Raw genomic sequence first — 23476 nt, 5'->3', positions numbered from 1 at the left:
CCTGAAATTGGGAACACTCTTGGCATGATCAAGAAATAGCAAAGAGTTCAATATAGCTGAATCAGAGCAAATCAGTCAAAAAGGGAAGAGGTGGGTTGAGAAAAAGCTATCTTGGGCCTCGTTGGTCATCTTATAAGTGTTGCCCTTTCCTCTCTGACTGAGATAGGAATTTGTCAGGTGATTCCTAACAAAAGTGACTCGGGTTTTAACAGGATCACCCTACCTGCTGAACTAAGAATGGGTTGTGGGGCAGCAGGGAAAAGGCGTGGAAGCTGTGGGGTTTTGTAGGTGGATGGGAATGCTCTAGTGGAGAGACAAGAAGGGATGCCCCGAGGAAGAGAAGGTATAACCGCTAGAGAAATGTCCTTGAGTAGGCAAGAGGGGCATGGCTCTCATGCCCTAGTGAAGGGGCTGGGAGCATGACAGGGTCACTGGGCGGTCATAGAAGAAGCCAGAGCTTATGAGCATAGACGAACCCAAGGGAGCCGACGTGGTGGCAGGAGCTTGTGTTCTCTCCGATTTGCCTCAGCTTCCCAATGAAGTAGGAAGCAAGACCACCAACTGAGAATGAAGGTGAAGCAGAAGGTATTGCAAATGTGAGGAGAAAAATGATAATCCCTACATGAATGCATCTTTAAATAATCCCTGAAAAACTCCTAAAACAATACACATAATGCTAAAATTTTGGCTATAGATGTGGTTCCAGAAAAAAAAAAAAAAAGACCAGAAAATATTTTTACACATACAGCATATGTAAAGCCATCTGAGTACAACAACATGTACAGACGAAGTGACATGATTTGGCACATTTCCATGAAGCAATGAAAACTGTAAGTCAATTCTCTAAATTCTATCGAGATTTGAATCAGGCAAACATCTCTTTATTACTGGAAGTCATTTAAATGTAGGTCACTGCATCAGGAATTAAAGACTGTTGAGTGAAACACGTGTCCGGAGTTGAGCAAGTGAGAAACACCAGCTAAAGAACATGACTGTAGGCTTTATTTCCTGCCCCCCCACTAAATTCCAGCTGCTTTTCTCACTGAGGTCTGTGTCAGACCTCCCACGGAGACTGGGAACCTGGAATTCCCAGGATTTTCTCAACACTGCCTTCTCTGTTCCACGATAGAAGAATACACTCAGCATCACCTCTAGGTTTCAGCAGCTGGGTGAGACAACTTCGGAGCGCAACACACAAACCGTTAAGGTGAATTAAAAACCCAAACACAACTGTCTATTGGGGTCTTTTTTAAAACTGGAACATTTTAAAGCGTGGTGCACTTTCTTGGTATCTTGGGAGCCTGTCCTCCAGCTCAAACTTGGACAACATCGTTCAGCATCCAAGGCTGGCTGATGGTGCACCGGGCTGGGCTGCATGCCGCTGCTGTCCGGGGTAGGGGAGCAGAGCCGTCCCACAGCACAGACAGCATCTAATCAAGTGGACAAGGGGACATGGGGGGAACGAGCAGGGGCAGGGGCAGGCAGGAGGCTCTACATCCTGGCACTTGGCCGTCAGCAGTCTGGGACTCACCTTGGAAGTGAGTAGCCTCATCATGGAAGCTTTGGAGGTATGGAGGTATGGAGATGTTAGCCCTAGAGTTGGTATCTCTCATCCATTTTTACTTTCATTTTTAACTCCACGGATTTCAACTTTTTAAATTTTATAATCTCGTGGCTTAACCGCCTCCTCCTAACATACTATGTTATTTATCTTCAGAATATCTTCCGGCCTGTCAAGGCCTTCCTTTACCTTAATCATACTTCATCTCTTTTGGCTTCCTTACTATTTAATTTTTACATTTGAATATTTGGAACAGTACTCAGAAACCTATATTTTACCTAGTTTTCTAGTCACTTTCAATTTTTTTACCCCTTTTCATAATAGCTATATTTATTTGTTCTCTCTCTCTCTCTCTCTCTCTCTTTTTTTTTTTTTTTTGCTTTAACAATACTGCTTCTGACTACTTAAGCTTGTCCAATGGCTCCCCTATTTTCTTCCGGTTTTAGCAGCTCCTCCCCCCCACCCCCGACTCCCAGCGAAAGCCTTTAACCCAGACCCAGACAATTCAGGAGATCCGACAACCCCGATTCCTTCCCCGGACCACAAACTTCCTATTCTAGCTGCACATACTTGCCCATTTGGAATGGGATTTGTTTCTCACACCAGGTTGTGATGTCCCTCTGTGACGTCCTTCTAGAATCCGTGGTCTCTACTGTACAGACCAATGGGTGGAAGCAAGAGAATCAGTATATGCAGCAGGAGGGGAAGGGAGGCGCCAGCTTTCTTTCAGAGAGGAACCTGGACCTGCTGTCCTTGGACTTACTTTAACAAGGGGGTTTCAAAACTTGTAACCGCTGTCCTAAGAAGGAGCCACATAAAAACCCACCAAACCCTCAAACTACAAACTCCCTCAACTTGCTGTAACTAATAGCATTAATATGTTTTCAAGTTTTGATGTAAAAAACTCTGCTGGTGAGCAGGTCTTCCACCTCCGTATTTAAGTTTCCAGGAGTAATGAGCTCTGGCAGGAATTATCCCAAACGGGGTTTGGGTTTGGTTTTGGGTTTGATGTTTCATAGGTATACAGACCTAGGTATGTATGTATGTATATTAGATTCAGCTATTCTTTTGCTTTGAATAGGAATCACTTGGAGACCAGAATCTTAGTAAGCAGCCTGGGGGTGCTGTGAACCCCAGGGCCCCACAAGAATGTATCATCTGCTTCTTTCCTCGACTAAAAAATGAGTCATTTTTCGACCAAGGAAGGACTAAGGCAAGATGCTTACTAGCCTGTGCTCAGTTCCCTAAAAGAAAGCAGGATGCCATCTTGATTAGACCTGACTTTCTAAAAACAACCTGATTAATTATTAGGACCTAGATCATGTCCATTATTCCCCTAAACTAGGGGAAATTTCACCAATTAATTTTCTACTTACTTTGCCTGAAGAATGTGTTTAAGCAAGAACCCCTCTCCCCCCACCCCTACACGACGCACTCAACCAATAGTGTTAGCCACGTATTTCCTTTCCTTGCAAAACTTTGTTTTGGGCGTAGAGCCTCAGCCTTCTCATGCCGACATGTGACTCCTGCCTCCGCTACTGTCTCGGTTTGTACTGCTGTGGTTCTTCTCCAATGGCTGGTTCAGGGTAAAGGGACCGCCCCTGGGTGCCTACTCGACATCCACTGGTCCCTGGTCTTCACCTCAGTGAACTGTTCATTCGTGCTCTGCCTTATGTCCCTCAGCCGCGATGAGCCAAGTCTAGCCAGTTCTGATTCCCATTCTTAGCCGGCAATGAAAGATCTGTGCAGCCCTGGGCTTCATGACACTCCACTCATGGTCATCTCCTGCCAAGCTCGAGAGGTCCCCAGGAGCATGCCCACAAATGACAGAGGTGTCCCTCCTATAGTGGGACCAGATGCCTTGTATGTTTTAGTATGTCATGCCATTGACCAATCCAGATTCTAGGGGGGAAAAATTCTCTCATTTGCAAGAATTGCAGCCTTTTTAATTTTCTTACAGAAGAAAATGACAGAGAAAAGAGTCTATCTAATTTAAAGCCATGTTAAAGGGACTGTCACTCATCTCCCAGGATCGTTTATCGACGCCTGATTCTGCTCTCCCATGACATGAGCATGATAGGCCTTGTGTCTGTTCTGCCGGGATGCACAGACTGCTCAGGTGCCTAGCCTCTAACAGATGCGAGAATTCTCTCTGAAGTCTGTCATGTCAAAATTGGCTCCGGAAGATGGGTTGGGCCAAAAGGATTATTTCCACATGGCATGGGCTACTTCTCTACAGAGCAGTATTTTAACCTAGGTGAAAAAATCCCCTGCCAAGCGCATCAGTTTCACCAAATATTGCAGAAGGGTAGTCTCTGGTAATGAGTTTAGTATAAATTTTTCACTTACTTCTCAAGTCTCTTGCATTTGGGAAGGTAGAAGGGAAAATGACTAAAATATATGGCAGGTGAAATTTGAAGTGTTACAGCCTTTTGTTGTTGTTGTTGTTGTTGGAAAGCAATCTGGCAATATCTTTCAAAATGAAAATTATGCATACTCTTCAGCTCATCAATTCCATTTCTAGGAATTTATCCTTTGGAAATAAAAGTGCCAATATAAAAGGATGCCAAGAACTGAAAACAAAGTGGAAATCCACCAGGGAGGGTGGATGGCCAAATATGGTGTGGTAGGCTTGTGGAATACCACACAGCCATGAAAAAGTATGAAGTAGAGCAGTACAAGATGATCTGGAAGGATCCCATAAGCAACTTTGGAAGGAGAAAAGCCAGAAACACAAAAAACTAAAAACAGAAGAAAAAAAACCGGAAACACAAAAAAACTAGAAACAGAAAAAAAATGTGTAGAATATAATTTGTTCCCATTAAAAAAAATTACCTAAAAAAATCTATATGTTACAGATACACTGAGAGATATGATATACCTATATAGAATTATATGAATGTTGATAAATATATAAATAGACATTTGCTAGGGATTTACATGGGTCACTCGGAATGGTCAGTGATGAGAAATGGGATACTAAAGTCTAGACAGGGTAGGATGATAAGTGTCCATGATAAAAGCAATATATGATATAATACTGTTCATGTAAAGTCATACATATATTTTTAACTTTTATTTTTATACATATTCCTAAAATAACACGTTAAAAACAATGATCACCAAAGGGAATACTTATCTCAGAGTATTAGAATTTTAGATGAACTTGACTTCCTTTTTTTTTGGTTTATTTATTTATTTGAGAGAGAAAGTGTGTGTCAGTGCATGCACATGCGCGTGAGCGGGTGGGAGGGGCAGAGGGAGAGGGAGAGAAGCAGACTCCCCACTGATAGTGGAGCCAGGCGGGCTCAATCCCACGACCCTGAGATCACATCCAGAGCTGAAACCAACTGACTGACCCATCCACGCACCCCTCTTTTTTTTTTAAAGATTGTATTTTTTTTTTTTTTGTAGCTTGAACTTACAACCCTGAGATCAAGAGTTGCATGGTCCACCGACGGAGCCAACCGGGTGCCCCCTTTTTTTGTTTTTATATAAAGTTGCTTGAATTCTTTAGGGAGAGCATGTGCTAGCCACTTATATTTTATACAAATTTATTTATATATTATATCTCTGGAAGCAAAGACCAACCAAAGTAGAAAAGCAAAGCCTACTCACTCAGAGCTTGCTCCAGCAAGGGAGACAGCCACCAAGATGAGCATTTTGGCAGAGTCAAAGGCAGGCAGAGGGAGTGGGGAAGCTTTATAGTGGAAAACAGGGAAGGCTTCAGGGTGTGTCCTGATTGGAGGCTGTTGGCATAGGGTAACGGTAGACAGGCTAAGCAGAGGGGAGCGTCCTATGTGATCGGTTAGGAGTGAACATTTGGCTTTCTTTGGTTGGTGCCAAGTTGGAAGCAGGGGACAAAAATCAGGGAAGCTGTTAGTTATTAATCGAGTCCCCCCTATTCTAGAGTGATTGTTGCAGAAGTTATTGTTTCGCTTCACGGATCTAGAGATAGCAATCTGGCCTCCTGTGAGTCTGACTTACAGCAGGCTGGCTTCCTGGGCTGATTTTATAGATAAGTGGGTTGCTTCTCTGAGCAGGTTCCTGCAGGTTGTGGGTCAGCGTTCTATTTTTGTAGATGGTCTGGCCATTCGTTGTCCGTATATTCAGTCTCTCATATTTTATTATATTTGTAAGTAAATGTATTTTTACATACTGACAAATAGGTTTTGTAGTCTATAATTTGTATTTCATATAAAATGGCCAATTTACATTTTACATAAAAATAAAGTTATTTAACTGTGAAAAACAGAGCACAGAAAAAATTTTTAAATAAGTAGGCTAATGAATTGTGTAAAAGAAAACAAGTCCCGTCTTCTTAACCCTTGTCATAATGGGGTAGTGGTTCCCAAACCTGTTTGTGCACATTATTGTACCATGTAAAATAGGAGTTTAGAGGCTCCTGGGTGGCTCAGTCAGTTAGGCATCCGGCTCTTGGTTTCGGCTCAGGCCATGATCTCAGGGTCATGAGATGGAGCCCTGCATCAGGCTCCACACTGAGCATGGAGCCTGCTTAAGATTCTGTCTCCCTCTCCCTCTGCCCCTTCCCTGCTCCCATGCACACACACTCTCTCACTCTTTCTAAATAATAATAATAATTAATAGGAGTTTATTAAACTGAAAGGGAAGAATGTTCCTAATTCTGTAGTAATCTTGTTTTTAACTAGAAGACCTTCTAAATCCCTGTTCCATTTGCCCTGCCTACCTCCTATTGCTGGGCTGTTCACTGCGTCACCCTCTCTGCGGGGTTTATGAGGACAGTTACAGAGCAAGAACCGGCCTGGCTTGGTTAGCAAGGTAAAATGGACCATTCCATGATGTGCTAAGCTGGCCTGGAAGCACCATGATCAACCCCCAGTCCCTTGCCCCAAGTCCTCTCACTGGGGAAGTTAGAGGTAAAAACCACGCACAATGGGGGGAGGCTGGGGCAAGGGAGCCAAGGGCTACTGCAGAGCGACCGGTAGTTCCTTAAACAAACTTAGGGTCCTTGGAATGTGTCTTTCCTTTGCAACCTGAAGGACTCAAACTAACACAAGTGGGCACTCAAGAAATACCTTAGATTTAACTAAAAATATATTTATTTCATAAAATAAACATAATAAATCAAGATAGGAGAGTCTATGCTTGGTTTGTATAACTAATTATAGAGACGTATTTAGGACAGTCTTCCGCTGTACAGCTTTCAACAAAAGGAATTGGAAGCACAAAATTAAAGTCTAGAAGACCTATTTCTTCCAGCTTTATAAATCTGAAGTGACTTTGTAGGTTTCAAATTCCAAAGGTTTCATGTACTCTAAGCTCTTCTCACACTGAACCTGGTCTTACAATTCATCCAAACACGCCTCCTACATTGAGGTTTAGGGTGACTATTCTTTGTCGCAGAGCCATTTAGTTCCTACGCCACCATGGACAATGTTACAGTCTCATCTCATTAAAAAAAAAAAAATCAGAAAAGAAACATTTAAGATTGTGGACTGAATACCTGCTTGAGAATAAGTTTGTATTGTTTCTCGTCTCGTTCTCCCTGAAGACCCCCCCCCCCCGAAGAAAGGGGGAAAGCTAGAGATTTAGTGCGACAGCCCTCAGACCCGGGCGGGACGGCAGGGTTTGGGTTAGGCCACCGTGAAAGGAAGATGTAAGGATTTCGGGGAGCCACACTTGCAGGGGGAAATGGGTGGTTAGAGTGGCCACCTGTAGAAGGGAGAGCAGAGCACTATTATCTGGAAAAGTGAGTGAAAGGAGGGAGGTGAGGTGACTGGAACTAGGAAAAGGGGAGGACGAGACAGTTGTGTCTGGGGATTGGATGCCCGGACCTCATTCCCAAGAAGGTCCTAGATCAGCCGGCGTTACCGGGGAGAACCACTGCGTGGGGCACCGTGCGGGAGCTCTAAAGCTGTGGCAGGCTGAAAGGAATATTAGAGTCGCCAGCACGTGGCAGGAGAGGGCCCCCTCTTGTGCACACCAAGACATTTGGTCCCATTCAGGTGACCGCACACCTCACTCCAGGACACACAGAAACCACTACCATACCTGGCCGGCAAACGTAAGGAGAGGTGGTCACGTCTGGATTTGGGAACCAGATACTGGTTCACTAGAACCACTCTGTCCAGCAGGGAGAGTACAGTGCATACATTCGCTACTACTGCTGACAACGTCTGACGCCTCGACACTGCCCTTCTCTTGTGGAATCTGGGCACATGCAGGAACTCTGGCTACGTGTGCTCACGCCAAATGAGGGTGGGCACAAGTGGTCTCCTGACAAGTCAGACAATAATCTCTAGCGGTATGTGTTCTGGCCCCACATTCATAATTTGAAGTTACTTTAGACGATCAGGAGGGTGTCCTCTCTCATATATAACAAGAAGACAAGTATCCTCCCTCACGCGATTAATAATGTTTTATTATGAACCAGGGGACGGATTCGTAAACAACTGGCCTTTGATTCTATTGCCAGAAAGAGAGGCTCAGTATTAATTATGCCAGAGCTAAAAATATTGTCTTTGATAGCCTCCAAAGTTTAACATAAATAACGACTTACCATTAATGTGATTTGTTATCTGGAGATATATTTAGCTGTTAGTTTATACTGGAAAATACCCCAGGAGAACCACTGTAAAGCTCTACAGTCCACCTTCCTCTTCATCAACTGTGCCACTCTCATATTCTGTAGCATCTCCTGATTGGACAATTATAACTGAGTTCCAATGAGTCTCCTTGCTTCTGCTCTGTCTCATCCTGGCTACTTCCAACGAACCCATTCTGCCCACAGAAATGTGTGAAAATATGTAGCTGTGCTTAAGAAATGTGTGAAAATATAGAAGCCCCACCACATAACAGTCCCACTGCAGTCCTGGCTTCCATTCTTGGAATTGTGCAGGCTACCTCCTGTCCCCTGTATTCTAATCTGGTACTCTTTACTCTTGTCTCTTCTGGGTCCCTGGCCCCAGCCGTGATGGGGCCCGTTGGACACTCCACTCCAACTCAACCCCAGCATCTCTCCCAGACATAATCCTGGTACTCATCTTCCAGCATTCGCTACCTAGCACTTGGGTAAGAGACACTTCCAAACCTACCCCCCTACCCCGCCACACACTCACACACCAGTCTGTAGGCAGCTATGCCAAGGGAAACTGGAAAGTTTCCAGTCTTATCTCCTTCTAATCTATCCTCACTGAAGCCAGATTCGTCTCTCTAAAATGAAATTTTTATAGTGTTTCTCCCCTGCTTAAAATTCTTCAATGGTTCACCTGTGGCCTTCAAGATGAAGTCCAAACTCCCCATGGCAAACGTGGCAGACAAAATCCTTTTGGACACTGCTCCAACTACCCTTTCCAGCCTCTTATTCTCACCCCCTCTATACCCACTTTTCATCTTAACCATCATTATATACTTGCATTTCCTCCAGTTTGCCATGATTTCCTGCCTCTATATCCCCCCTTTCTAGAAAGTTCTTTCCTGCACTGTTTACCAAGTGACCTCTAATTCAGTCTTCAAATATAAATGCTTCCTTTTCTAGAAAGCTTTTTATAACTTCTCAGACCAGAGCTTACCATGTCATTCCTGAAAGTCCTACAGTGCTTTTTACTAAACTTATTATATATCACTGTAATCATTTCCTTTTAATGTTTGTTTTCCCACTAAGTGGTCTTTGAAGCCCTAGTCCCTTGCATAATATCTGACCTATATTTATTGTTGAGTGAAGGAACAAATAAACAAATGAATTAAGGAATGTTAGAGTGCATCCAAAGCACATTCTTGGGAAAATTTTAGCATTGCTTTCGGATGTCAAATTCTACCAGAGTTGGGCAATATCACTGATTTTTTTTTTTTTAATGGTGAAAGAGAAGGAGAAGACTGTATTCTATAGTTTGAGCCCAACGTTGTGAGAGTTCCTCCAGGACCCTGATGATTCCTGACCATTCTCCAGGAATTTTGATATGGAAGAGGTTGCGATGAGAAAGGAAGGAAGGAGAAGAAAGAAATTTAAAAAGACAGCAGCTGATAGTTTTGCCAAGTTAAAAAAAGGGGGGAGAGGGGGTGCTTGCACTTTGATAACATTTTTGATAACATTTTCAAATATATGAGTTACCAGGTAAGAAACTATAACCAACTAATTTTGTACAAGTTGGGAAAGAAGGAAAATTTGCACCCAGCAATGTGGGTCTGTAAGTGATGCTGTGAGGAAGTGTCCTGGCGGGCAGGCAGGACTTCCGCTAGGAAGAGCTATGGACTTCCACTAGGAAGAACTGATGCCATGGGATTGTTACTAAGTAATTTAAAATTATGTTAATTGTTTTCTGTCTTAATGAGTGAAAAATAAGATTTTGGAGTGTGTGTCATTAGAAAATAAATAGAACCCTGAGATCTGTCTTGCAACCGACACAGCTGATTAAATATGCTTCTGATGGTTCTATTAGAGTTTTAATTTTTTTTTTAGTTTTTTTTAAGATTTTATTTATTTATTTGACAGAGAGAGACACAGTGAGAGAGGGAACACAAGCAGGGGGAGTGGGAGAGGGAGAAGCAGGCTTCCCGCTGAGCAGGGAGCCCAATGTAGGGCTCGATCCCAGGACCCTGGGACCATGACCTGAGCCAAAGGCAGACGCTTAACAACTGAGCCACCCAGGCATCCCTAGATTTTTAATTTTTAAAAAAATTCTAAACAGTTGGATGGGGAAGAAGAACAAATTCTCCCCTATCCATGTCTCATAGAGGCTGTACTCATGATTCTCTGATTCATTTCCATGTAGAGGTAGAAATGATCATCCAAGAGTGTACTGAACGAGCTTTTATATTAATAATAGGATGACAATCTGGACTCTGCTGTTTTTACTTTCAAAGTACGTATCAATCTCAGCCAGCCACAGAGACCACTGATGTATCAAGCCCTGAACAAAGAAGACAATCTCCGCTTTGTCCTCCTACCTCCTACCCCCAGCTCCAATCAAGAACCTCTGGTGAGTGGTATTATTTAGAAATGATCTCCTATGATACACAATCCCTCTGATCTTCTATGTACTATGTTAGATTGTTGAATCACTTCACACTGTCAAATGAGATGTTTATCAACAAAACCTGCAAGAAACAGTCATATGAAAGTCCCTATTTGATTTGCTATAAAAAAAAAAATCACTGGGATCATTAATGACCGTCCCTAACGGAAAGTTTCATGTGTAATATTTCTTTAAAATAAAGGGAAAAGAGGGGCACCTGGCTGGCTCAGTCGAGAGAGCATGTGACTCTTGATCTCATGGTAGTGAGTTCAAGCCCCACATTGGGTGAGAAATTACTTTAAAAAAAAATTAAATCTTTAGGGACACCTGGGTGGCTCCGTCAGTTAAGCGTCTGACTCTTGATGTCAGCTCAGGTCATGATCTCAGGGTGGTGAGATCAAGGCCTGCATTGGGCTCCATGCTGGGTGTAAAGGCCTGCTTAAGAGTCTCTCTCTCCCTCTCCCTCTCCCCCTTCCTACCCACCATTCTTAAAAAGGTTTAAAAAATTAAATCTTTAAAAATAAATAAAATAAAATAAGGGGGGAAAAAAACCAACAAGACTCAGACAGTTTTAGCTACTCTGAGAGAAGTTGTATAGCGTTCCTTCTTAACGTCAAAACTGCAGCCCAGTGGCTGACTGCTTTGGGTCCTCTGAGCCCCGTTCATGGTAAAAGCTCTATTTGAGCCATTCCCAATTAATATGGCTATTCTAGCCCTTACTTGCTGTCTCTTGAGCTTGTAAGCCACCTTCTCCATCTCTGCTGTTTTTCTTCTATTTTCTTTAAGCATAAGGCTTCCCTAGTAGGAAATTTTGTCCCATTCTTTTATTCATTCAACAAAATGTACTGAGAGCCCGCTATGTGCCAAATACCGTGTCACGTATCGGAGATTGTGAATAAGACAGAACCAGTCATGGAGCTTATGAGCTAAGGTAGGAATCAACCCAGGCTAAGCCATCTTTAGCTCTTCGATAGCTCCACGATTTCTCTGGCAAAAGCGGCAAGCTCTTTGCAACTCTCTCGGCTTCCAGCTGTGGTCTCTCTGGGCTGGGGGACTCTGCAGACATTACCAGACACGTGCACATCAAGAAGCAGCAGGCGATGAGACGTTCCATTTGCAACCCCAGCTCCCAAGTTCATAAGGGCTTTTGAGGGAGATGTGGTTTAACAAAGGTGCAGATTCTGCCAGAGGTTACCGACTTTTGAGAATATTCTGATTCCCGTGATACCATCCCTGTCTACCTCTTCTGTGCCCTTTGCAGACGCTTCCATTTACCCTTCCTTTGCCAACCTGTTCATCTGCCATACTCCTGTCATTCAAATCATCGCTTAAGGAACACCACCTCCCTGATGCCTGCTGGCCTCCCTCCTCCCTTCCCCTTCCTCTCCTTTCCCAAAGTAATCCCTCTGTCTTCTGTACTGGGGAGGTATAAGGCAATGGTTTCTAGCTGAGTCTCTGAATTTTAACTAATCTGAGTTCATCTCTTGGCCCTACCACTTAGCAACTGCGATCTTGGACAATTTATTTAACCTTTCTGGGTCTCAGTTTCCTGATCTGTAAAAAAAAAAGGGGGGGGGCAATAATAGTATCTATGTCATATGGTCATTAAACAAGGTAAAGAAATATGAGTACTTGGAACAGGTTCTGACGCATAGTAAGTACGTCTACCATTGATCAGGTCACATTGGGGTACAGTTCTGTGTTTCAGTTTCATTTCACCCCACTCGACGGGCAGTTTCTTAAGAGCAAGAATCATGTCTAATTTATCACTGGGCCCAGCATATAGGAAGTGCACAACCAGTGGGTTTTTAGCTGAACCTAATAGTGGTATAAAATATGAATGTCATAATTCCTTGCAGTTCAATGCAATTCAGATGCAAGGGGTTTTGGGTGACTCATACTGTACTAACTGCAGTTAGAACTCCTCCTCTTCCTCCCATGCTCTCTTTAAAACTGCCTTTCCATTTACGGCTTAACTTCAGTCATTCAACAATCGTCCGTCAGGTGCCTACTCCATGCGAAGCACTGTGCTAGGCCGCGGAGATTTCTTAGTGAACACCAGGCGGTCCTAAACCTCTAGAAAAGAGACAAGGGAACGAGCTTATGCAGAGGAATCCTGTGACAGTCACAATGATATAGCATACACATGCCAAGGGAAAACTTAAGGAAAGGCAACTATCTCATTTTTGAAGTCAGAGAAATGAAATTTGGCTGAAATTAGGAGAGCGGGGTCTTTGGGAGGCGTCCTCTGTATCCACCAAGTTAATAACTGACCAACCAGCTGCCTCTTCTTATCACCGGCAGACTCTAGGGGACTCTGGGGGACAGCACCCTAGGGTCTGTAGCATCCCTAGCTTCCTTGCAGCATGACTTCCTAGAGAAGATTCAATCCTTAGAAGTGAGTGTGCTTGAAGGCAGGTATGTCTGGGCAAGCGTGAGCTGCCTGGGGCTGTATTATCTGGAGCCTCTGAGACCTCCTAGAATTCACACACAATAATTCCTGCTTTATTCAGCCACATCTCTTCTTGGAAGGATCCAGGTTTTTTTTCAGAACACCTGTTAAAATTTTACACGCATACATTTTTTTTTTTTAATTATGGTCAGAAAGACCTTAATTCTCTTCGCATGTCACCTGCGCGCTCCATCGAGAACATTCTGAGCCAGTCTCTCCGTTCTTTCATTAGCCAAACGTTTATTGGACATCTACTGGGACAACATGACTATTATAACTACCCCCGGGGGTTGGCATATCTTGACTTTTTAAATTATTTGTTTCCTTTCTCGATTATCTCACACTGCGTTTTCCCACACCTGTGGGTTTATTTATGTAGTGAAGTAATTTGGGGGAAGTGTAAATACACTGAAGAACATGAAAGTCAACAGAATCCTTCACCAGGGTTTTAAGTGGCTTCGGGCCACTCCACGGGCTCCAAGGGCCAGAACATTCTGGAAATCCCCGTCTGGTGAGCAGGGGCCCCTTTCTTTCGCTGAGTGTCACAGTAGGGCAGCTCTCTTTCGCTCACACTTTTCCCTCCCATGTGAATTACAGCACTTTCCGCCCGCCTATTACCAACAAAATATAATTCTAGATGTTGAATTTGAGTTAATTGGTGAAGGTTATGAGTTCTGGATGTGAGGCAGAACCGGGTTTGAATTCTGGCTCCAAGCCATTAGCGGAGCTGTGTGACTTTGGGGAAGTTACTTAACATCTCTGGACCTAGTTTTCTCATCTGAATAGAGTTGTTGTAAAGATTAAATGAGACAACATGTATAAATAGTTAAACTAAGCCTTGTTCTAAGTGCTTTATATGTATCAACTCATTCGCCTCTTACAAGGTGCCCATTCCATAGGGATCTTAGGGGTAAATATCATGTCACCCTTTCATAGCAAGTTCTCCCAGCCCACGCCTCCCTTACACGCCACATTCTGCACTTCCCAGGCGTAGAATAAACGCAGCTTTCTTGCCATGGCTGGCCTTGAGATGTTACCAGCCCCAGGCACCCAGCCCTCGAGCCCTTCTGAAGGGGGCCTCCAACACACTGGGTGTGGCTGCTTGGCTCCGAGAGGCAGCCTGCAGCACTTTGCACTAGCTGCAGATACGTCTTGCATTTTAATCCAACAGAGTTGGCTTTGCTGACATTAGGGACGCGGTACAAAGCACAGCTCTTTAGTTTCCAAATGAATGAAAATGACACACTGAAAGCGAGGCTGGCCACAGCATCTAGCTGGAAAACAATAATGAGTCACAGGAAACACAGAGACTGAGTAAGCACCAACGAAAGGCCACTCAGCCCTTCATTAACATCACTTGGGAAAATATGGTCTCACTATGGAAAAACCAGAAACATATGGACAAAAATCTCCCCGGCTTTTGAGGACAGTCTAATTCCCATCTGGCTTATCAACTGCCTACCTTCCAAATTAGCTACACTGAGAGTTGACAGAGGATGCACAGGGGCCATGGGTATAGAAACGTTAAGCTGTGGCACGCGTCTGAGTCCGGAGTGGCATTGCTAATCAATTGTGAAGTGACTATTAGATAGCTTTAATAAGCGAGCTTATTATTTACAGTCTAGATGTTGGGCCACAAAAACACTCCACTGCTGATAAAGAGAGATTGAAGCTTCCTTCTGCATCTATATACCATCAGAGGTCTGGGCAGAAATTTTAAAAAAATATCTAAGCATAAATCAAATTTTTAATGTGCTACTCTCTCCTTGTTTATTATTATTATTATCACCAGGTGATGCATATCTTACACACAAAAATATAATGTGCAAGCTTTTCCTTCAACCTATTCATTATGTTTACGAGTGATCATTTATTCAATACATGAACATTTATCTTTGTGCAACGAAAAAAACACATCTTGATTTATAATGCTAGTAGATGTTCCCAATTTTGAAGTAAAAAACTATTTGCATGATATCCCACAGGGGAAAAAATTGCCTAGGTAAAAGGAATGAATCAGTATTGCTTTCACTTCCTTGGGGGCTTCTCAGGAGTTGCCCACAAGGACTAGGAGCTAAAAGGAGATGCCTAGAAGATTGGGAGTTGTAAGCTAAAATATCTTGTATTAACTAAATCAAGGGTCTGGTCACCAAAATCAAGCATTCTTAGAAGACATACCTCATATGCAGTTTTAATGTTTGTGGCTCCCCAGCCTCGAAAGCTCTTCGCCGGACTTGAGAAACCTTAAGAGGCAGAGCCCAGCTCTCGCTGAAGAAACCGAACATTCCAGGCACTAGCTCGCCCAGCCTCCTTTGCAGCTCCAGCACTGGCACATGGTCTAAACTCTGACTGGTTGCACTCATGTCAGATTGCAAACCAGCAACTAGGGACCAAAGAAAGAGAGACCTCATAGAGTCCATTCTGCCAAAAATAATAGCAGAGCCAGAAGCTGCATTCTGTCTTCCAGAGGCACAGCCACTCCAGTGGCCCCTTCTAGTGCCCGTATTGGGGTGATGGTGGGACAAGCTGTGGGGTCTGTACCCACCAACAGAGACATCGGTACTTTCTTGGAATCCTTCCATGGTGTGATGTTGGGCATGGTGCCCGGCTCTGTAGCCTGCAAGCCTGGTTTTCAAGCCCGACTAGAAATTATGTCAGATACCAAATGTTCTTTCATAAATTCTATCATATGAGAGCAAACTCCTGGCTCTTTCACTGTACTTCCTTTTTAAAATACTGAACACACTCCTCCAGCTATACATTGTAGTTTGAGAAGGAGGAGAAGCAGCATTCTTCTAGATCGAGAGAGAAGGAAACACCGAAGCGTAAGTACCACAAGGCAGCTGACAGCCTTGGGAACACGTTTGCTGTCAGTTTGGGGCATTCTCACTCTCAATTCCAGAATGTACCTTCCAGGTGGCAATGACTAGGTATGGTCATGTGATGTGAATCAGCATTTAACTGTTCCCTCTCACCCATCCTAGAGTCTTCACACCCATACTATGGCTTCCAGCCTGTTCTCCCGCCACCCTGAGTGGCCCACTCAGAGTGCTTGACTGGCAGCCATTCCCATCCACTGAGAAGAGCCTTGAGGTCCTAGGCCAACTTTCGTGTTCCACTGGGCTTTCCCTTATTGTACTCATTCTCTTTGTACTTTCTTCTTAGAGTCTGTTAGTCTGCTGCTTTGAAGAGGAGCCTTGATTAGCTCTTCTATCCCATTTCTCCTACCTGTTAGGAGGTAAATGGCAATAAATTGTGCATGTGTAGACCGTCCTTACTGGAGTTAGCCACACTCTCTCTCATTAGCACTAAGGAATTTCTTCTTCCGGTACCTCTGAAAGAAGAGAAAATCTTTGTGGGATTTTATATCTTTGTCCTACCCCTAGAGAGTCGTGCCACTTTAAGTAGTATCTTAACAAAGTTTTCAGCAATGAACTTAACAATTCAATTAAAACCGTATCTCCTACAGGGGCACCTGGATGGCTCAGTCGGTTAAGTGTCTGCCTTTGGCTCAGGTCATGATCTCAGGGTCCTGGGATTGAGTCCCATGTAGGGCTCTGCATTCAGCGGGGAGTCTGCTTCTCCCTCTCCTGCTGCCCCTGCCCCTGCCCCTGCTCTCTCTGTCTCTCTCTCAAACAAATAAGTAAGATCTTAAAAAGTAAATAAATAAATAAAACCATGTCTCCTACCAAGAAAAAAGGTGACCTGGGACCTGGGTGATTCAAGATGGTACAGCTCACAAGGAGCTTTCCAAAGCAAACATCTCTGAAGTTATATGCACATTCACTTAATAAAGGAGAAAGTTAGCATGAGAGAACTTTACTGACTTACTCAGAGCACAGAGCTGGTAAGTGGGACTAGATTTCTGAGACTCAAACACCAGGCTCCAAATCTCGTACCCTTCCTCGGTGAAGCTGCAGCTCTCCACTGTATGTGTCTTCTGTGGTTCCCGCCACATGCAGAGCCCAGAGCCACTTCCAAGGGAACTTGCTCCATCTTGAGCCCCTGCTGACAGGGCAACACTTGGCCAACCCTCTCTGGCTTCTACTGATTGGACAGCAGTGGGCAGCTAACCCCAAAGGAAGCCAATCCACAGACTGGTCAGCAGCCTATGAGGTGGTCTGACACGAGTTTTGACTCAGCAGAGGTGACCTGAGTCAACCAGATTCTAGCTGATTCTTATTCCTTCTAACCAGGAGACCCTAATTGACTCAACCTTTCTGTAGATAGTTGTAAATGCTATTCCGATGAACTGATTGCCTGGAACAAACTTGTTCAACTTTCTGTTTTACCACTTTTACGTAAACATGTCCTGATAGAACAGGACATCACATGTTTGGAAGTTCCCAATCTTCTTAATCTCTGATAACTACTTTTCTTTTAGAAACTTTGTTCTGTGGATTCCTTGGTCCCATACAATCTTGGTCCTCTCTCTGCGTCTTTGGTCTCTCCTTCCTCTATATGCTAGGCAGCATTTTGAGTGCTTCACAGAAATGATCTTATTTAAGGCTCACAGCAAGCCCATAAGGGAAACAGTATTCATATCTCCATTTTACAGATGAAGAACGCAAAGCACAGAGAGATGGTGGTGGTTTGGATCAGGGTGGTGCTAGAGGAGAAAAGAGGGCAGAGTAACAGATATATTTTGAAAGTAGAACCAACCAGGCCTGACCGCTGAATTAGAGGTGGAAGTGAGGGAGGGAGGAATCACGAGTGATGCTTAAGTGGCAGAGGGAATCATGCAGCCATTTGTCCAGCCTATTGGTCACCTCTGGTTAGACGTTCCAGAAGCCTTTCCAGAAGACAAGTTCACCATGTCTAAAACTGAATTATATCATTTTTCCACAAGACCTACTCCTCCTTTTAATATTTTCTTTTTCAAAGAGTATCACCATCATGACTATTAAGTAGCAGGTACCTTACAAAAAGGAATGCAAATGAGAGAAGCAGTTAAAACTACAGTCAAGATCCTTCGAGGTGTTCCAAGTGTTTTCTCCAACTTATTCAGATATTTACTAGACTTTTAGCCCCATCATTTGACCATAAGCCTCTCAGGGGCAGAGATTGTGTCTGTAATTAGAGCTGACAACTACCGAGTATTTGCCAAAGGCCAGGCCTTAGGTTCAGTCCTTAGAATGCATCAGCCAGGGGCACCCGGGTGGCTCAGTTGGTTGGGCGACGGCCTTCGGCTCAGGTCATGATCCTGGAGTCCCGGGATCGAGTCCCGCATCGGGCTCCCCGCTCAGCGGGGAGTCTGCTTCTCCCTCTGACCCTCCCCGCCTCATGCTCTCTCTCTTTCTCTCATTCTCTCTCTCAAAATAAATAAATAAATAAAATCTTAAAAAAAAAAAAAAGAATGCATCAGCCCGTGTAGTTCTCTCAACAGCCTTAACAGGCAGGGCCCAGGGCACCATGGCTAAGAGCCTGGGTTCAAATCCTGGCTCTAGCACTTGATTTGGGGGAAATTACTCAACTTCTCTGTGCCTTGGTTATCACACGGAACTCTGGGAGAATAGAGAGAGGACATCTAACCCAGAGAGACAAGACCAAAGAAGGGTTTCTAGAATGAAATGAATTGCTCCCCTGAATCTTTGTTCTCAAAGTATTAGGGGAAAGGTGTTGCTGGCAGAGAGCGCACTCTACATGAAGGCCCGGGAATAAACCATAGCATGGAACCTTCTGATAACTGCCAGGGCCGTTTACCAAGAGCAAGGAAGGGTGACAAATTCAAGTACCTACGAGAGCCAGGCAGGTACAGTAAATATGAGAGGCAGGCCAGGGATAAGATAATGGGAGGACGTGAGGTCGGGGGCAAACTGGAGAGCAAGAGACCATCCACTGGGGCCAGCCTCTATTCCCGCTACAGACTCCCCGTTCTCTTCCTTGATCCGTGCGGCTTATAGCGCCTCAGGCCTCCTGCACTTGCTCTGGCCTCTACCTGGAATGCGCTCCGCATGGGCTGCCTCCGCGGCATCATTTCAGCTCAAATGCGATTTGAAAGAAGGCTGCCCTGGTCCCTGCCCACAACCACCGCAGACCCGCTAGTACCCCACTCCGGTGTCTTCAGAGCACCGACTAGTATGTGGAATGATTGTGTTCATTTATTTGTGGCTTTCATCTATTTGCGTAATTGTATATTTTTAAAGATGAGCTCTATCAGAGCACGAAACTTTTCCAGCACCTACAGCAATGGCTGACATAGGAGGAGCCCCCAAAAGGCCATTCATTCATTTTGAATGAATAAAGGTGCTTTTATTGTGCACCTACTCAATGCCAGGTACTATGCGCTACAGAGACGGATCTGACAATCATCAGAATTTAGGTAGTACTTAATGCCACAGGAATGGGTGAGGAAAGCCAGGACATGTGTGTGGAGCCGAAACATACTGGGTCAGAGAGGAATTCTTTGTAGGAGTAGACAGAAGACGTAGCAGGGAAGCTGGCATCACAGAAACCAAGGGAAAACAGAGCCCATGATATAAATTACAACTCGATTGGACAATCGGCTTCTGGCTGATTGTGATGCGCAGCAGATACTTGAGATGGCTAAGATTTCTTTCATGACTTTGTCTCATTTTTGTGCCCATTGGGGGACTCCTGAAGAAAGCCTCTTCTACAGATCTACCTCCTGTCTGGGTTTCCTAGGATATATCTCTGTAGTGATGTCACGTCTGTTCTCCTTTTACCTTATTCAAGTAAACTTTCCAGAATTTTCATCTTCAGATAAACAAACTTCCATTTAGGTATGTACGCATCCTATCTGGAAATTGAGACCTATATCTATATATACCAATATCTCTGGTGTCCACCTGTCTACTTCTGTATCTATGTCTACCTCAGGTGATTGTAAGTGCTAAAATAAAAAAAATTTTAAAAAAAAGGCAGGGTCAGGGGATAGATAGTGACCAGAATACATATGAAGGGAGGCTACGTGTGACGTTCCGGATAGTGTTGAGAGATGGATTCTCTCATGAGGTGACATTTGAGCAGAAGTCCGAAGGACATTAAGGAGCAAGCCTTGTGGATATTTGGGGAAGAGCGTTCCAGAGAGAGGGGACTAACCAGAAGAGCAAGAAGGCCAGTGTGGCAGGTGGAGAATGTGCAGGGGAGACTGGGAGGAGACATGGGGTTTGCAGGGCCCAGAAGGGACTGAAGGAAACAGCAATGGCCTTCAGCTTAGGAATTCTCCAAGGCTGCTTTAGGAAGTAGGGGGATATCCCAGCGGTGCCTAGAACACAACAGGTGCCCAAGAAGCACTTGTTCCATGACTGAGTCCCTAAGGTGGACAGAGAATTATTTTGAGATCTGCATCCTGGGGATTGCAGCTCATTGAATGAGTCCTTCACAGGCAAGTTTAGCACTTGATTATATTCAATTTAGTGGGTTTTTTTACGGATTTTTTTTTCAGACGTATGTCTTATCTTTCCTTTAAAATTTTGGTTTATTTAGGATATGGGCCATGTCTTTTATGATCCAAAGTCCAGTGCTGGAACTCAGCAAACACATGTTTGATTGAATTAAATCAAGAAATGTAGTGGAATAGATACAGAATAAAAAAAAATTTTTTTAATTGTAAGGGTTATCTCTGGGTGATAGGATGAGAGAGGATTTGTATATTTTTACATGTCCTAAAAACTTTCTACCATGAACATGTATTCTTGTGATAATTTAAAATAATACGTTAGAATACTACAAGGTCCTAGACATTAAAGTCAGTGAAAACCACTTCCATTAACCCTTGTTCAAGATCCATGAAGCTGAAGTACTTGACCTTCAATTTCACTACCGGTCAGCTACATATCTTACAAAAGAGCCTTGGAAAATGTCAGCCCTCACTTTTGTATATAAAAAACTGACCACCGGGACAATACAAGTTATTGTACAGAGACCCGATCCTACCGAACTCTAAAATTTCTTATGAACACATATTTTAGCAAAGTAAACAAAGCAAAGAAAGTGGTGACAATACATTTCATCAAGACAGTGTCTTCTAGTAAAAAGTTGTCCTTGCCAAAGCTTACTGAACATTTAACTGCCTCGTGTAGCTATCCAAAATAAAATACATTCCTGAATTCCTCTAGCAAGTTCTCCATTAAAACGTGGGGACTGCCAAAGACAGATAATGTTCACTTTTTAAAATGGATGCTTGTAAAGATGACCCAGAAGGCCTAGCCCTTTTCAGTAATTCAGGATTCTGTGTGTAAAATTCAAAAGCTGGAAAAACATTTCAGGGGAATATTGACGTTTTTCCAAATAAGGTGAATGTTTTTGGTTTTGTTTTTTTTTTTTTTTTAAAGATTTTACTTATTTATTAGAGAGAGAGTGCACACCAGCAGGGGGGAGGGGCAGAAGGAGAGGAAGAAGCAGACTCACTTCTGAGCAGGGAGCCCGTTGTAGGGCTCCGTCCCAGGACCCCGAGATCATGACCTGAGCTGAAGGCAGACACTTAACCAACTGAGCCACCCAGGCGCTCCAAAATAAGGTAAATGTTTTGACCCAAATGAAGGACCGTGAGACATAGGAGTCGATAAACGGCTGATGTCTATGCCACGGTCTAGCCTGACTCCACCTCTGCCTAGTAAGCTTAAACCTGTATGCTCTGGACTGACCACAGGATGGATAAGACAGAAGACAGCTTCTCTACCATGAGAGCTCACCTCCACCGAAGGCTTGAGGGCGGTCTGTGACCTACCAAAATCATTAAAGGCCATCAGATAGTTGCATTAAATTTCTCTCTTTCGCCTCAGTCCTAGTCCTGGAGCAGTCACTTAGGGGACCCGCGGAGATGTGCTTAAGGTTTTCCGCCTGGCTGGACCCTTCATTTCTGGCTCCTGGATGCTCTTTGACTGAAGATCCCCTGGAATGTCTATAGCCGGCAGTGGAAATTTCCCTGTGACTTCCCCTCTGAAGGTTAGAAGTGAATACCTGGAACCAAGTAGGTTGGCCGTTTTCCCTGCATCCCTCTGACCTTAGCCCTGAGGCTCACTTACCTGTCCCCTCTCCTAGACTCTGAAGCCAGCCTAGATAGACCCTAAATCAAGGTGACTTTCCCAACTCAGTTGCCCAACTCCAGCAGTACAGTGACTCAGCAGCAAACATGCTCTGCTGAGAATCCTGCTTTCCCTGTAAACTGCAGCCCTAATCACGGGGCTCTGTCTTCTTCTCCTTTATTGTTGTGTTCTTAGCTGTTTGGGGCAACTGTCTTGTTTTAATTTGTTTGTGATTGGTTGTTTTCCTTTTTTCCTTTTCTTCCTTTATTATTATTATTATTTTTTTAAACCAAGCCCCTACCTTGTTCTGCTATTCCGTAGTTGGCTCCTTGCCTTGTCCTTCTAAGTATTCTTCTAATGCCCCCGTTCTTCTGAGATCTGAATTCTGCTTGGCCCACGCTTTCAGAGACTGGAGGCCTGAACCCTGGCTCCCCTGGCCATGTCAGTACTGCCTGCTAACAGATCAATGCCTAAATAGGCAGCCACAGACTGGAGAGTCATGGGCTGCTATGGTCCCCCCAGGACGGAGCCAAACCGCGTGCTTTCCACACGCTGGGCACCGAAGACCTGCGGATGCTCCAGGGCGCAGGACGGAGCTCCCGCCTTCGTAGCGCTTACATTCTGATGTGGGGAGACACAATAAAACAAATAAATATAATTCTCGGTGATGAGTATCATCTGCCCCCGGCCTCCTGCTGACTTTCTGTGAGGCCAGCAGCTTACACGAACTTCTCCTGTATCTGCTCGTGAGAACGTCCCAGAACGTTCCCTTTAGGTAAAGCAGTCCCATCAAAAATTCTCATAGAATCTGAGCTTGGAGCCTTTGGCAGTGAAGTTGTAAAAACACTGCCTAATCCAGCTAAAGTTGGCTGGGAATCCTTTAGCAGTTTGCGGACCGCTCCTTCCACGTGACCATAGGTATCTTTCCCTCGCCTGGGAAACCCCGGAGCGCACACATGCAACTCACAGGACTCCCGCAACTTCCTCTTCCTTGTGGCGGGGGAACCTTTTCCAAAAATAGTATCTGCTTATTTATAAAATCAAATAGAAAGGGGTGGACGGTCGCGCACGTCACGGATAAATGTGGACTTTAGAAATACGTTTTTTAATAGCTAATTCAAGGCCCCAATTTAAAAGTCAAAAAGCTGGGGCTCCTGGCTGGCTCAGTCAGTAGATCATACAACGCTGATCTCGGCGTTGTGGGTTCAAGCCCCACATCTGGTGTCGAGATTGCTTAAAAAGAAAATCTAAAAAATAATAGTATTAATAATTAAATAAAATACAAAAGCTATAAATGGTTATAGAATAAAAAGTGAATGTCTTTTGCACTCTTCCTTCCTGATAATCGTCCAGTCCACCTGCCCAGGACAATCAGCATTACCAGTGTCTCGTGTATCCTTCCAGAGATAATACAGGGCACATATAAGCCCACGCAGAGATTTTCTTTGTCTTTCACACACATGGTAGCATACTAGAT

This window comes from Eumetopias jubatus, unplaced genomic scaffold (genome assembly GCF_037043125.1).
Source record: "Eumetopias jubatus isolate StellerSeaLion01/CBP00866 unplaced genomic scaffold, mEumJub1_p1.0 scaffold_13, whole genome shotgun sequence".
NCBI classification, from domain to species: domain Eukaryota; kingdom Metazoa; phylum Chordata; class Mammalia; order Carnivora; family Otariidae; genus Eumetopias; species Eumetopias jubatus.
Note: the sequence above shows the minus strand (reverse complement) of the source record.